The 16,580-nt window shown below is 39.9% G+C and overlaps 1 protein-coding gene across 1 annotated transcript in view; it reads left to right on the top strand.

The window, feature by feature from the left end:
• STAG3 (stromal antigen 3) overlaps positions 1 to 16,580 on the top strand; it is a 1,295,475-nt gene that overhangs the window by 558,167 nt on the left and 720,728 nt on the right. The window lies entirely within an intron of this gene.

Genomic DNA, 16,580 nt, shown 5'->3' on the forward strand with positions numbered 1-16,580 from the left:
GTCGAGGGGGAAGTTATGCCGACTAACTCTCCCCACGTGTCAGACCCTTCGCCTCCCGCTCAGGGGACGCACACTAGTATGGCGCCAATTACATCAGGGATGCCCATAGCGATTACCTTGCAGGACATGGCTGCAATCATGAATAATACCCTGTCAGAGGTATTATCTAGATTGCCTGAATTAAGAGGCAAGCGCGATAGCTCTGGGGTTAGGAGAGATACAGAGCGTGCAGATGCTGTAAGAGCCATGTCTGATACTGCGTCACAGTATGCAGAACATGAGGACAGAGAGCTTCATTCTGTGGGTGACATCTCTGACTCGGGGAAACCTGATTCAGAGATTTCTCATTTTAAATTTAAGCTTGAGAACCTCCGTGTATTGCTTGGGGAGGTATTAGCTGCTCTGAATGACTGTAACACAGTTGCAATTCCAGAGAAATTGTGTAGGCTGGATAGATACTATGCGGTGCCGGTGTGTACTGATGTTTTCCCTATACCTAAAAGGCTTACAGAAATTATTAGCAAGGAGTGGGATAGACCCGGTGTGCCCTTTTCCCCACCTCCTATATTTAGAAAAATGTTTCCAATAGACGCCACTACACGGGACTTATGGCAGACGGTCCCTAAGGTGGAGGGAGCAGTTTCTACTTTAGCAAAGCGTACCACTATCCCGGTTGAGGACAGTTGTGCTTTTTCAGATCCAATGGATAAAAAATTGGAGGGTTACCTTAAGAAAATGTTTATTCAACAAGGTTTTATTTTACAGCCTCTTGCATGCATTGCGCCTGTCACTGCTGCGGCGGCATTCTGGTTTGAGGCCCTGGAAGAGGCCATCCATACAGCTCCATTGAATGAAATTATTGACAAGCTTAGAACGCTTAAGCTAGCTAACTCATTTGTTTCTGATGCCATTGTTCATTTGACTAAACTAACGGCTAAGAATTCCGGATTCACCATCCAGGCGCGTAGGGCGCTATGGCTTAAATCCTGGTCAGCTGATGTGATTTCTAAGTCTAAATTACTCAACATTCCTTTCAAGGGGCAGACCTTATTCGGGCCTGGCTTGAAGGAAATTATTGCTGACATTACTGGAGGCAAGGGTCATACCCTTCCTCAGGACAGGGCCAAATCAAAGGCCAAACAGTCTAATTTTCGTGCCTTTCGAAATTTCAAGGCAGGAGCAGCATCAACTTCCTCCGCTTCAAAACAAGAGGGAACTGTTGCTCATTCCAGACAGGCCTGGAAACCTAACCAGTCCTGGAACAAGGGCAAGCAGGCCAGAAAGCCTGCTGCTGCCCCCAAGACAGCATGAAGGAACGTCCCCCTATCTGGAAACGGATCTAGTGGGGGGCAGACTTTCTCTCTTCGCCCAGGCGTGGGCAAGAGATGTTCAGGATCCCTGGGCGTTGGAGATCATATCTCAGGGATATCTTCTGGACTTCAAAGCTTCTCCTCCACAAGGGAGATTTCATCTTTCAAGGTTATCAGCAAACCAGATAAAGAAAGAGGCATTCCTAAGCTGTGTGCAAAACCTCCTAGTAAGGGGAGTGATCCATCCAGTTCCGAGGACGGAACAAGGACAGGGGTTTTATTCAAATCTGTTTGTGGTTCCCAAGAAAGAGGGAACCTTCAGACCAATCTTGGATCTCAAGATCTTAAACAAATTCCTCAGAGTTCCATCATTCAAAATGGAAACTATTCGGACCATCCTACCCATGATCCAAGAGGGTCAGTACATGACCACAGTGGACTTAAAGGATGCCTACCTTCACATACCGATTCACAAAGATCATCATCGGTTCCTAAGGTTTGCCTTTCTAGACAGGCATTACCAATTTGTAGCTCTTCCCTTTGGGTTGGCCACAGCCCCGAGAATTTTTACAAAGGTTCTGGGCTCACTTCTGGCGGTTCTAAGACCGCGAGGCATAGCAGTGGCTCCTTATCTAGACGACATCCTGATACAGGCGTCAAGCTTTCAAATTGCCAAGTCTCATACAGAGATAGTTCTGGCATTTCTGAGGTCGCATGGGTGGAAAGTGAACGTGGAAAAGAGTTCTCTATCCCCACTCACAAGAGTCTCCTTCCTAGGGACTCTTATAGATTCTGTAGAGATGAAAATTTACCTGACGGAGTCCAGGTTATCAAAAGTTCTAAATGCTTGCCGTGTCCTTCATTCCATTCCACGCCCGTCAGTTGCTCAGTGCATGGAAGTAATCGGTCTAATGGTATCTCAGACCACTGCAATTATGCATGCTAAGTCAGTGGAATGGGGATTACTCAGATTTGTCCCCTCTACTAAATCTGGATCAAGAGACCAGAGATTCTCTTCTCTGGTGGCTATCTCGGGTTCATCTGTCCAAGGGTATGTCCTTTCGCAGGCCAGATTGGACGATTGTAACAACAGATGCCAGCCTTCTAGGTTGGGGTGCAGTCTGGAACTCCCTGAAGGCTCAGGGATCGTGGACTCAGGAGGAGAAACTCCTCCCAATAAATATTCTGGAGTTAAGAGCAATATTCAATGCTTGCAAATCTGTTCAGACTGTGGCGCCTTGGTCGTTCAACCTAGCGTATCTGTTTCCACCGTTTCCTCTCCTTCCCAGGCTCATAGCCAGGATCAAACAGGAGAAGGCCTCGGTGATTCTGATAGCTCCTGCGTGGCCACGCAGGACTTGGTATGCAGACCTAGTGAATATGTCATCGGCTCCACCATGGAAGCTACCTTTGAGACAGGATCTTCTAGTACAAGGTCCATTCGAACATCCAAATCTAGTTTCTCTGCAGCTGACTGCTTGGAAATTGAACGCTTGATTTTATCCAAGCGTGGGTTTTCAAATATGGAAAAAATATATCTGTTGGTGTGAATCCAAGGGATTCTCCTGGAGTAAGATTAAAATTCCAAAGATTCTCTCCTTTCTCCAAGAAGGTTTGGATAAAGGGTTGTCAGCTAGTTCTCTAAAAGGACAGATCTCTGCTTTATCTGTCTTGTTACACAAACGACTGGCAGCTGTGCCAGATGTACAAGTTTTTGTTCAGGCTTTGGTTAGAATCAAGCCTGTCTACAGACCCATGACTCCTCCTTGGAGTCTAAATTTAGTTCTTTCAGTTCTTCAAGGGGTTCCGTTTGATCCTTTACATTCCATAGATATTAAGTTACTATCTTGGAAAGTTCTGTTTTTGGTTGCTATTTCTTCTGCTAGAAGAGTTTCTGAATTATCTGCTTTGCAGTGTAATTCACCCTATCTGGTTTTCCATCCAGATAAGGTTGTTTTGCGTACTAAGCCTGGTTTTCTTCCAAAAGTTGTTTCCAACAAGAATATTAACCAGGAGATAGTTGTTCCTTCTCTGTGTCCGAATCCAGTTTCAAAGAAGGAACGTTTATTACACAATTTAGATGTTGTTCGTGCCTTAAAGTTCTATTTGAAAGCAACAAAAGATTTTAGACAAACCTCATCTTTTTTCTCGTTTACTCTGGTAAGAGGAGAGGTCAAAAAGCTACTGCTACCTCTCTCTCTTTCTGGCTGAAAAGCATTATCCGATTGGCTTATGAGACTGCCGGACGGCAGCCTCCTGACCGAATCACAGCTCATTCTACTAGGGCTGTGGCTTCCACATGGGCCTACAAGAACGAGGCTTCTGTTGATTAGATATGTAAGGCAGCGACTTGGTCTTCTCTGCACACATTTGCCAAATTCTTCAAATTTGATACTTATGCTCCTTCGGAGGCTATTTTTGGGAGAAAGGTTTTGCAAGCCGTGGTGCCTTCCATTTAGGTAACCTGATTTGCTCCCTCCCTTCATCCGTGTCCTAAAGCTTTAGTATTGGTTCCCACAAGTAATGGATGACGCCGTGGACCGGACACACCAATGTTGGAGAAAACAGAATTTATGCTTACCTGATAAATTACTTTCTCCAACGGTGTGTCCGGTCCACGGCCCGCCCTGGTTTTCTAATCAGGTTGAAAATTTTTTCTTTATACACTACAGTCACCACGGCACCCTATAGTTTCTCCTTTTTCTCCTAACCGTCGGTCGAATGACTGGGGGGCGGAGCCAGAGGGGGAGCTATATGGACAGCTCTTGCTGTGTGCTCTCCTTGCCTTTCCCAGTAGGGGAGGAGAATATCCCACAAGTAATGGATGACGCCGTGGACCGGACACAACGTTGGAGAAAGTAATTTATCAGGTAAGCATAAATTCTGTTTTTTTTTTTTTTTAAATAATTAGCGATAGTTAAATTGGAACACTGATATCTGTCAGGAATCCCTGAATATCCCTTGACATGTATATATATATATATATATATATATATATATATTATATTTTATAAGACAACCCAAAAGATTGATCTAGGACCATTTTGGTATATTTCATGCCACCATTTTACTGTGATAAAAAACAGTATAGAGTGAGTGCACCCAAAGTGATAATTTAAATGCTTGAACCCTACAGATTATACAGTTGTTCCTTCAAACAACTGTCTAAGGCAGTGCTTTCCAAACTGTGTGTCGGGGCACACTAGTGTGTCGGCAGCAGTGTGTAGGTGTGTCCCTGCTTCAGCACAATTTCTTTTTAATTTTTTTTGGTTTCTGACTTGCTACGCATATCACATGGTTGACACGTGATTGATACCTAGGGGGACACAGATCATCTTAACCTATTGGCGCAGCTCAGTGGGAACTGAAACTATTCCCATTGGTGGCACATTGGTTCCTGACTGCACGTGTAGTCTCCTTAATTGGCTCGTGACTGCATGTGTAGTCAGTGAGTGGGACAGCAGTGTGTTTGCAGGGTGGGCAGTAGTCAATCGGACTCACCGAGCTCTGAGGGCGGCAGCTTAAATGCTGAGCTGAAGTCAGTGGGGTTTTTTTTTGCAACTAGCTCCCAGTAGTGCATTGCTGCTCCTGCTCTTGATATATGCATAGGAAGTGGAAACTTAAGAAATGCTTGATGATGAAATGCGAGTGTCTTTATCTAATATTACACCAAATATTCAGAAATTGTGTTCATCCCATCAACCTCATACATCCCATTAAAATAGTAAGTAGCTATTGGTGTTATGAAACTTTTTTTTAATTCTTGCACATACATATTGTTACTTGTAAATTTCATTATTATATAATTTATGTATGTGTCCGTATCTCTTAAAACAAGTTAGTTTAACCTCCTTTTTGCTAGTACACCTGAATTAATTACTGTGTCGCGAAATGATGTAGGTCTAAAAAGTGTGTCACCAACATGAAAAGTTTGGAAAGCTCTGGTCTAAGGATTGGATAAAAGATCAAAGTGAGGGTAGCTAAGTTGTGATATCAGTTTTTATGATAGGATTAAATAGATGATTACTGTCTCAATAGATAAAAAAGAAGAAAGAGAAATTAATGTATCTTATACTAAAACAAATATTTATTTTATAGGATGATGTATACAGTAAGATATAAAATCACATTAAAACATTGGTATAGAGCTCTATTACCATATAAGTTGTGTCGTTAGTACAGATAATAGTGGTACAGTATTTATGACAAATAAACTTTATCTTATTATAAAATATAATAAGTTTCTTTTAAAAAATGAAAAATAATACAACACAGGATAAAAGCATTTCTTTGAGTGGAGATTTTACTCTCAATGTAAGCGTTCAATGTGACCAATGTATTTTGGGAAAGTCTCGTATTTCACTTTAGTACCATTAGAAAAAAAGAACGTATATATTGCTCCGTTAGTTTGGAGGGTATTTTAGTATGTAATTGTTCTTATTTAAAGTCACACTTTGTGATTTTATCTTGCTAAAGTTGGGCTGGGCGTGTGTAGGTACTCACATTTAGGAGAGGTTTCCGGATTTGTCAATCTCTCAGGTTAGCTGACAGATGCCGTGATATGAGGTATCTGATTGATTAAGAGCGCTCAGCCTTTATGGTAAATGAAAAATGGAAGAAAAATGAATATCACTTTAAATGTTAGCGATAATTCAATATGATGAAGTCTCCACGGGGATGGTGAGGAGTTTGTGGTGTTAGGACTACAGTGGATCTAAAGGATGCGTATCTGCATATCCCAATCCACAAAACTCTTCATCAGTTCCTGAGGTTCACCTTTCTGGACATACATTTTCAGTTCGTGGCTCTTCCATTCGGTTTAGCCACTGCTCCCAGAATTTTCACAAAGGTGCTAGGGTCCCTTCTAGCGGTCCTAAGGCCGAGGGGCATCGCTGTAGCACCTTATCTAGACGACATCCTAATCCAAGCGTTGTCTCTTTCCAAAGCATGGACCCACACAGACTTTGTGTCGGCTTTTCTCAGATCTCACGGGTGGAAGGTGAACATAGAAAAGAGTTCACTGACACCGTCCACAAGGGTTCCTTTTCTGGGAACAATAATAGATTCTGTGGAAATTAAGATCTTCCTGACAGAAGTCAGAAAGCTTTAGCTTCTAAACGCTTGTCGAGTTCTTCATTCTATTCCTCAACCCTCCATAGTGCATGGAAGTAATAGGCTAATGGTCGCAGCAATGGACGTGGTTCCTTTTGCTCGAATTCATCTAAGACCATTACAGCTGTGTATGCTCAATCAGTGGAATGGGGACTATACAGACTTGTCCCCCCAAATTCAAGTAGACCAGGTAACCAGGGACTCACTTTTCTGGTGGTTGACCCAGGATCACCTGTCTCAGGGAATGAGTTTCCGCAGACCGGAGTGGGTCATCGTTACGACCGACGCCAGCCTCTTGGGGTGGGGCGCGGTCTGGGACTCCCTGAAAGCTCAGGGCCTATGGTCTCGGGAAGAGTCGCTTCTCCCGATAAACATTTTGGAACTAAGAGCAATATTCAATGCGCTCCTGGCTTGGCCTCAGCTAGCGGAAGCCAGGTTCATAAGATTTCAGTCGGACAACATAACGACTGTTGCGTACATCAATCATCAGGGGGGAACAAAGAGTTCCCTAGCGATGAAGGAAGTAACCAAGATCATCCAATGGGCAGAGAATCACTCCTGCCATCTATCTGCTATTCACATTCCAGGAGTAGACAACTGGGAGGCGGACTATTTGAGTCGTCAGACTTTCCATCCGGGGGAGTGGGAACTCCACCCGGAGGTCTTTACTCAGTTAACCCAATTATGGGGCATTCCAGACATGGATCTAATGGCGTCCCGTCAGAACTTCAAGATTCCTTGCTACGGGTCCAGATCCAGGGATCCCAAGGCGACTCTAGTGGATGCATTAGTGGCGCCTTGGTCGTTCAACCTAGCGTATGTGTTTCCACCGTTTCCTCTCCTTCCCAGGCTCATAGCCAGGATCAAACAGGAGAAGGCCTCGGTGATTCTGATAGCTCCTGCGTGGCCACGCAGGACTTGGTATGCAGACCTGGTGAATATGTCATCGGCTCCACCATGGAAGCTACCTTTGAGACAGGATCTTCTAGTACAAGGTCCATTCGAACATCCAAATCTAGTTTCTCTGCAGCTGACTGCTTGGAAATTGAACGCTTGATTTTATCCAAGCGTGGGTTTTCAAATATGGAAAAAATATATCTGTTGGTGTGAATCCAGGGGATTCTCCTGGAGTAAGATTAAAATTCCAAAGATTCTCTCCTTTCTCCAAGAAGGTTTGGATAAAGGGTTGTCAGCTAGTTCTCTAAAAGGACAGATCTCTGCTTTATCTGTCTTGTTACACAAACGACTGGCAGCTGTGCCAGATGTACAAGTTTTTGTTCAGGCTTTGGTTAGAATCAAGCCTGTCTACAGACCCATGACTCCTCCTTGGAGTCTAAATTTAGTTCTTTCAGTTCTTCAAGGGGTTCCGTTTGATCCTTTACATTCCATAGATATTAAGTTACTATCTTGGAAAGTTCTGTTTTTGGTTGCTATTTCTTCTGCTAGAAGAGTTTCTGAATTATCTGCTTTGCAGTGTAATTCACCCTATCTGGTTTTCCATTCAGATAAGGTTGTTTTGCGTACTAAGCCTGGTTTTCTTCCAAAAGTTGTTTCCAACAAGAATATTAACCAGGAGATAGTTGTTCCTTCTCTGTGTCCGAATCCAGTTTCAAAGAAGGAACGTTTATTACACAATTTAGATGTTGTTCGTGCTTTAAAGTTCTATTTGAAAGCAACAAAAGATTTTAGACAAACCTCATCTTTTTTCTCGTTTACTCTGGTAAGAGGAGAGGTCAAAAAGCTACTGCTACCTCTCTCTCTTTCTGGCTGAAAAGCATTATCCGATTGGCTTATGAGACTGCCGGACGGCAGCCTCCTGACCGAATCACAGCTCATTCTACTAGGGCTGTGGCTTCCACATGGGCCTACAAGAACGAGGCTTCTGTTGATTAGATATGTAAGGCAGCGACTTGGTCTTCTCTGCACACATTTGCCAAATTCTACAAATTTGATACTTATGCTTCTTCGGAGGCTATTTTTGGGAGAAAGGTTTTGCAAGCCGTGGTGCCTTCCATTTAGGTAACCTGATTTGCTCCCTCCCTTCATCCGTGTCCTAAAGCTTTGGTATTGGTTCCCACAAGTAATGGATGACGCCGTGGACCGGACACACCAATGTTGGAGAAAACAGAATTTATGCTTATCTGATAAATTACTTTCTCCAACGGTGTGTCCGGTCCACGGCCCGCCCTGGTTTTCTAATCAGGTTGAAATTTTTTTCTTTATACACTACAGTCACCACGGCACCCTATAGTTTCTCCTTTTTCTCCTAACCGTCGGTCGAATGACTGGGGGGCGGAGCCAGAGGGGGAGCTAAATGGACAGCTCTTGCTGTGTGCTCTCCTTGCCTTTCCCAGTAGGGGAGGAGAATATCCCACAAGTAATGGATGACGCCGTGGACCGGACACAACGTTGGAGAAAGTAATTTATCAGGTAAGCATAAATTCTGTTTTTTTTTTTAAAAAAAAATTAGCGATAGTTACATTGGAACACCGATATCTGTCAGGAATCCCTGAATATCCCTTGACATGTATGTATATATATATATATATATATATATATATATATATATATATATATATATATATTATATTTTATAAGACAACCCAAAAGATTGATCTAGGACCATTTTGGTATATTTCATGCCACCATTTTACTGTGATAAAAAACAGTATAGAGTGAGTGCACCCAAAGTGATAATTTAAATGCTTGAACCCTACAGATTATACAGTTGTTCCTTCAAACAACTGTCTAAGGCAGTGCTTTCCAAACTGTGTGTCGGGACACACTAGTGTGTCGGCAGCAGTGTGTAGGTGTGTCCCTGCTTCAGCACAATTTTTTTTTAATTTTTTTTGGTTTCTGACTTGCTACGCATATCACATGGTTGACACGTGATTGATACCTAGGGGGCCACAGATCATCTTAACCTATTGGCGCAGCTCAGTGGGAACTGAAACTATTCCCATTGGTGGCACATTGGTTCCTGACTGCACGTGTAGTCTCCTTAATTGGCTCGTGACTGCATGTGTAGTCAGTGAGTGGGACAGCAGTGTGTTTGCAGGGTGGGCAGTAGTCAATCGGACTCACCAAGCTCTGAGGGCGGCAGCTTAAATGCTGAGCTGAAGTCAGTGGGGTTTTTTTTTGCAACTAGCTCCCAGTAGTGCATTGCTGCTCCTGCTCTTGATATATGCATAGGAAGTGGAAACTTAAGAAATGCTTGATGATGAAATGCGAGTGTCTATCTAATATTACACCAAATATTCAGAAATTGTGTTCATCCCATCAACCTCATACATCCCATTAAAATAGTAAGTAGCTATTGGTGTTATTAAACTTTTTTTTAATTCTTGCACATACATATTGTTACTTGTAAATTTCATTATTATATAATTTATGTATGTGTCCGTATCTCTTAAAACAAGTTAGTTTAACCTCCTTTTTGCTAGTACACCTGAATTAATTACTGTGTCGCGAAATGATGTAGTTCTAAAAAGTGTGTCACCAACATGAAAAGTTTGGAAAGCTCTGGTCTAAGGATTGGATAAAAGATCAAAGTGAGGGTAGCTAAGTTGTGATATCAGTTTTTATGATATGATTAAATAGATGATTACTGTCTCAATAGATAAAAAAGAAGAAAGAGAAATTAATGTATCTTATACTAAAACAAATATTTATTTTATAGGATGATGTATACAGTAAGATATAAAATCACATTAAAACATTGGTATAGAGCTCTATTACCATATAAGTTGTGTCGTTAGTACAGATAATAGTGGTACAGTATTTATGACAAATAAACTTTATCTTATTATAAAATATAATAAGTTTCTTTTAAAAAATGAAAAATAATACAACACAGGATAAAAGCATTTCTTTGAGTGGAGATTTTACTCTCAATGTAAGCGTTCAATGTGACCAATGTATTTTGGGAAAGTCTCGTATTTCACTTTAGTACCATTAGAAAAAAAGAACGTATATATTGCTCCGTTAGTTTGGAGGGTATTTTAGTATGTAATTGTTCTTATTTAAAGTCACACTTTGTGATTTTATCTTGCTAAAGTTGGGCTGGGCGTGTGTAGGTACTCACATTTAGGAGAGGTTTCCGGATTTGTCAATCTCTCAGGTTAGCTGACAGATGCCGTGATATGAGGTATCTGATTGATTAAGAGCGCTCAGCCTTTATGGTAAATGAAAAATGGAAGAAAAATGAATATCGCTTTAAATGTTAGCGATAATTCAATATGATGAAGTCTCTGTGAGATAGTTTCAGTGTGGAGTTTGTATATGGATATTTTGTAGTAGATGAACTGAAACGATCTTTTTTTCTTCCAGTATTTAAACTGACACAGTATTTTTCTTTGGCTGGAGCGATCTCACAGCCTGTGAGTGGGAGAAAGTATCCGATGGCTACAATGTCTCTTTGGAAAGACTGAAACTATATACCTCCTTGAGGTTTGCAGGAGTTTCAGTTTTTGATGAATAGTGTATCCGTCAATCGCTGAGACTGTTTACCCTTGTAGACGATTGGAGCTTTTTTTTCTCTCCGTAGGGTTTGCAGGAGTCTCAGAGTCTTTGATTTTAGATGTGATATCTTCGCCGGATGCTTTCCAGCATTAAGTGTAGTCTGTAATACAGCGATTTACTGTGGAAATCCTGAAGCTTTGGAATTACTGAAAACTTTGTACCTTAGTAAGGTCTGCAGGTTTTTCAGGTTACTAGATTACAAGTGAAGTTTGTTGCACTATCTGGATCTGAGCGCTTTTAGGTCACAATGGCGTGTTACCAACTTGGAGCTTCTGAAAGGTTGGCTAGTATTAGTACCCACATGTTTGTCCGCTGGGTTTTTGGTACACACTCAGGAGGGCAAATTAACGCGTTTCGGCCTTGGCCTTTATCAAGATGCCCTGGGAGTGTTTGTGTTCAATTTTAAAAGGTATGAGTGTGACCTTATTGGATGATTTGGAATAGTATTGGCCTATCAGCACGGTCTTTTTGTCTGTGGGAATGAGTAATACAATTGGTGCACACCTTGATCGCACATAGCTAGAAAAACATTTACTATACATTTTTGATAATAAATCTGTTTCTTCCAAAATGGGTTTATAATAAATAAATCTAACAGAGCGAATCTAAAGAGGAATCTAAAATTAGACTAAACATGAGAAAATAGATATACGGTTAGGATTCATAAGTGTATACACATATGATGAAGTCAATTATATTTCGTTTAGACGATCTGACTAAGACATTTTGTTGGCTCTGATATATATATATATATATATATATATATATATATATATATATATATATATATACACTATTGAGGATTTTTTTAGTGTGTGAGAACTTTATTGAAAACGGTAATCACTTTGCTTTCCAATAATAGAACTTTTTCAGGAAATATAAAATACTATAATAAAATCATTTTTATATAAAATATATATATATATGTGAGTGAAAATGTAAATATTTCTGATTAAGGCTTATAATTACGTTTGGGGCTTTATTCTATTTTAACAATTCAAATATGAGGTATGCGATAATTTTTGCAATAAGTTTCAGATTATGAAGATTAAGGTGGCTTTAAAAACTTATTTAAGGATAGAGGATATTCAAAGATTTTTGTACTAGTTGATCAATATAATGGATGTTTAATCCATGAGGATGTAGAGTTTTGAAGGAGTATATATATCCTTCGAAACTCTACACCCTCTACATCCTCATGGATTAAACATGGAGTTTGATTTAAACTTCCTTATCTAAATCCCAACAATAATATCAACAGAACCAAAAACTGATAAATTAAATTTGAAATAAGTACTAGTTACAATCTTTAACATCCATCAATACATCACGCCAATATCAGCTCTTATCTCTATTAGCAGGTACAAAATAATTCAAACATCCTAAACTGGATATCAGAGTAGAATAAATCAACATCAATCACATAACTAAGGCTAATGTAAGTAGCATGACTATCATATTAACCATTATATTGATCAACTAGTACAAAAATCTTGGAATATCCTTTATCCTTAAATAAGTTTTTAAAGCCACCTTAATCTTCATAATCTGAAACTTATTGCAAAAATTATCGCATACCTCATATTTGAATTGTTAAAATAGAATAAAGCCCCAAACGTAATTATAAGCCTTAATCAGAAACATTTAAATTTTCACTCACATATATATATATATATATATATATATATATTTTATATAAAAATTATTTTATTATAGTATTTTATATTTCCTGAAAAAGTTCTATTATTGGGAAGCAAAGTGATTACCGTTTTCAATAAAGTTCTCACACACTAAAAAAATCCTCAATAGTGTATATATATATATATATATATATATATATATATATATATATATATATATATGTATATATATATATATCAGAGCCAACAAAATGTCTTAGTCAGATCGTCTAAATGAAATATAATTGACTTCATCATATGTGTATACACTTATGAATCCTAACCGTATATCTATTTTCTCATGTTTAGTCTAATTTTAGATTCCTCTTTAGATTCGCTCTTTTAGATTTATTTATTATAAACCCATTTTGGAAGAAACAGATTTATTATCAAAAATGTATAGTAAATGTTTTTCTAGCTATGTGCGATCAAGGTGTGCACCAATTGTATTACTCATTCCCACGGACAAAAAGACCGTGATGATAGGCCAATACTATTCCAAATCATCCAATAAGGTCACACTCATACCTTTTTAAACTGAACACAAACACTCCCAGGGCATCTTGATAAAGGCCAAGGCCAAAACGCGTAGATTTGCCCTCCTGAGTGTGTACCAAAAACCCAGCGGACAAACATTTGGGTACTAATACTAGCCAACCTTTCAGAAGCTCCAAGTTGGTAACACGCCATTGTGACCTAAAAGCGCTCAGATCCAGATAGCGCAACAAACTTCACCTGTAATCCGGCAACCTGAAACACCTGCAGACTTTACTAAGGTACAAAGTTTTCAGTAATTCCAAAGCTTCAGGATTTCCACAGTAAATCGCTGTATTACAGACTACACTTAATGCTGGAATGCATCCAGCGAAGATATCACATCTAAAATCAAAGACTCTGAGACTCCTGCAAACCCTACGTAGAGAAAAAAAAAGCTCCAATCTTCTACAAGGGTAAACAGTCTCAGCGATCGACGGATACACTATTCATCAAAAACTAAAACTCCTGCAAACCTCAAGGAGGTATATAGTTTCAGTCTCTGCAAAGAGACATTGTAGCCATCGGATATTTTCTCCTACTCACAGGCTGTGAGATCGCTCCAGCCGAAGAAAAATACTGTGTCAGTTTAAATACTGGAAGAAAAAAAGATTGTTTCAGTTCATCTACTACAAAATATCCATATACAAACTCCACACTGAAACCACCTCACAGAGACTTCATCATATTGAATTATCGCTAACATTTAAAGCGATATTCATTTCTCTTGTAAGGTGTATCCAGTCCACGGATTCATCCATTACTTGTGGGATATTCTCCTTACCAACAGGAAGCTGCAAGAGGACACCCACAGCAGAGCTGTCTATATAGCGCCTCACTTAACTGCCACTTCCAGTCATTCTCTTGCAGCTCTCGACAAGAAAGGAAGTATCAAGAGATATGTGGTGAATTAGTGAAGTTTATCTTCAATCAAAAGTTTGTTATTTTTAAACGGTACCGGCGTTGTACTGTTTTTACCTCAGGCAGAAATTAGAAGAAGAGTTCTGCCTGAGGTTTTTGATGATCTTAGCAGGTTGTAACTAAGGTCCACTGCTGTTCTCACACATAACTGAAGCGTATGGGAAAACTTCAGCTGGGGGAATGGCCGGCAGGATTACCTGCTCTGAGGTATGTTCAGTGTATTTTTTTCTAGAGAGATGATAAGGTCTAGAAAATGCTGACAGTGCCTGATATATTTAAGGTTAGCCTGATTACAGTGATTTAACAAACGACTGGGATCATGCTTGCAGTAAAGGGTAATATTCATGTTAATTGCTCTTATTACTTAGTATGTAAAACATTTGCATGAGATATAAAAAACATTTTTTACTGAAGGTGATAAATCTTTATTTGGGGCCTAGTTTTCCACATGGCTGATTAGATTTCTCCTAGGAGTAGTTATTTATGGGCCTTTCACTTTGAGTGCATGGTGGGAGGGGCCTATTTTCACGCTCTAATTGCGCAGTAGTTTTTGCAGTCTGAGACATCCAGCTTCCCTGAAGGAGTCCCCTGACATATAGGACCTCTGTAAAGGATTTTTGTTGCTACAAAAGTCGTTTGAAGGGCAGGTAGGAGCCACAGTAGAGCTGTGACAGTTTGCTTGTGACTGTTTATAACGGTTTTACCGTTTTTCTGATTCGTTTTTGAGCCTGAGGGGTTAATCATCCATTTGCAAGTGGGTGCAATGCTATTTTATTCTATTATACACACTGTAAAAATTTCGTAGAGTTTACTGCTTTTTTTCACTGTTTTGCAGTTTATGTGATTGTTTTTTTCCCTTAAAGGCACAGTACCGTTTTTTATATTCTGCTTTTTCACATTTATTAAAGTGTTTTTCAAGCTTGTTGGTCTCATTTCTAGTCTGTTAAACATGTCTGACATAGAGGAAACTCCTTGTTCATTATGTTTAGAAGCCATTGTGGAACCCCCTCTTAGAATGTGTACCAAATGCACTGATCTTACTATAAATTATAAAGACCATATTCTGGCTTTAAAAGATTTATCACCAGAGGAAATTGACAAGGGGGAAATTATGCCGACTAACTCTCCCCACGTGTCAGAACCTATAACTCCCGCTCAAGGGACGCCAAGTACATCTAGCGCGCCCATTGCGTATACCTTACAACAGGGGTCGCCAACCTTTCGGACCTAAGGGACCACTAAACTCACAATTTTGAATCCCGTTGACCACTAACATTAATTTTTTTACACACACATACTGTACATAATTAGTATAACCATAGCTAAGTTTACATTATGCATATATTTACAGATTTTTAAGAATTATTTTTTAGAATTAACTAACTGAATGACAGAACTGAGAGAATACTTCCAAATGACAGATGAAGATGAGTGCCAACTTTTGAGCTGGGAACAGAGAGGCAGAAAGTGGGGAAAAAAGACCACAAGACTTCCAAGTTACCTCCCCAGTTAGGAATTATTGAAAACTACTTATAATCATGGACAGACATTGGAGTCATAAATTAAGTTTATATTAGAAAGCTCTCAATATGGATGTGAGCTAACCACGACTGATGTTACTGGCAATTACTATAATACTGGTGGAATATGGCTGATCTGCTGGAAGGCAATCACTGGAATTCAGATGGAATGGCTTTGCGAGCGGGAAAATTATTAGAATGAAAAATAATTCATATTTAATTTTTTTTTTAAAGACGATAGAGGGGAGGAAGATAAACAGTGATGTAAGTCCAACTGAATGAATTAGGAAAACTACTACAAAGAGACCGGTAAAGGGAAGAAAATAAATGAAATATGAGAGAGTTATTTTTTTTGTAAGATTTTCTTTTTTTATATACTTTAATTCCACTATTTCAAGCCAAGACTATACCAACCTCTGCTGGCTTTAGAATGGAAGCATCTTTCTCGGAGCAGCATGCCGGGCGGGAGGATTTAAAAATACACTCTAGCTACGCAAGTTGCACAGTACTACGCAACATGCGTAGGGATATTGAAACTTAACTTCTCCTTCATTGGTTTTCACTGTAGGGAGTTGTGGCGTGATTGGGGTGACACCGTCAGAGGAGAATAATACCTGCTTGATGGTGTCAAGGACCACCAACATCTTCTCGTGGACCACCAGTGGTCCATGGACCACTGGTTGGCGACTTCTGCCTTACATGACATGGCGGCAGTTATGAATCATACCCTTACAGAGGTATTGCCCAAACTGCCAGGGTTACAAGGAAAGCGAGACAGCTCTGGGGCTAGACCAAATACAGAGCTCTCTGATGCTTTAGTAGCTATGTCTGATATACCCTCACAATGTGCAGAAGCCGAGGCAGGAGAGCTATCTGTGGGTGAATTTTCTGATTCAGGGAAGACACTTCAACCTGATTCTGATATGTCTACATTTAAATTTAAGCTTGAACACCTCCGCGTGTTGCTCAGGGAGGTTTTAGCA

This window comes from Bombina bombina, chromosome 6 (genome assembly GCF_027579735.1).
Source record: "Bombina bombina isolate aBomBom1 chromosome 6, aBomBom1.pri, whole genome shotgun sequence".
Lineage (NCBI taxonomy): Eukaryota > Metazoa > Chordata > Amphibia > Anura > Bombinatoridae > Bombina > Bombina bombina.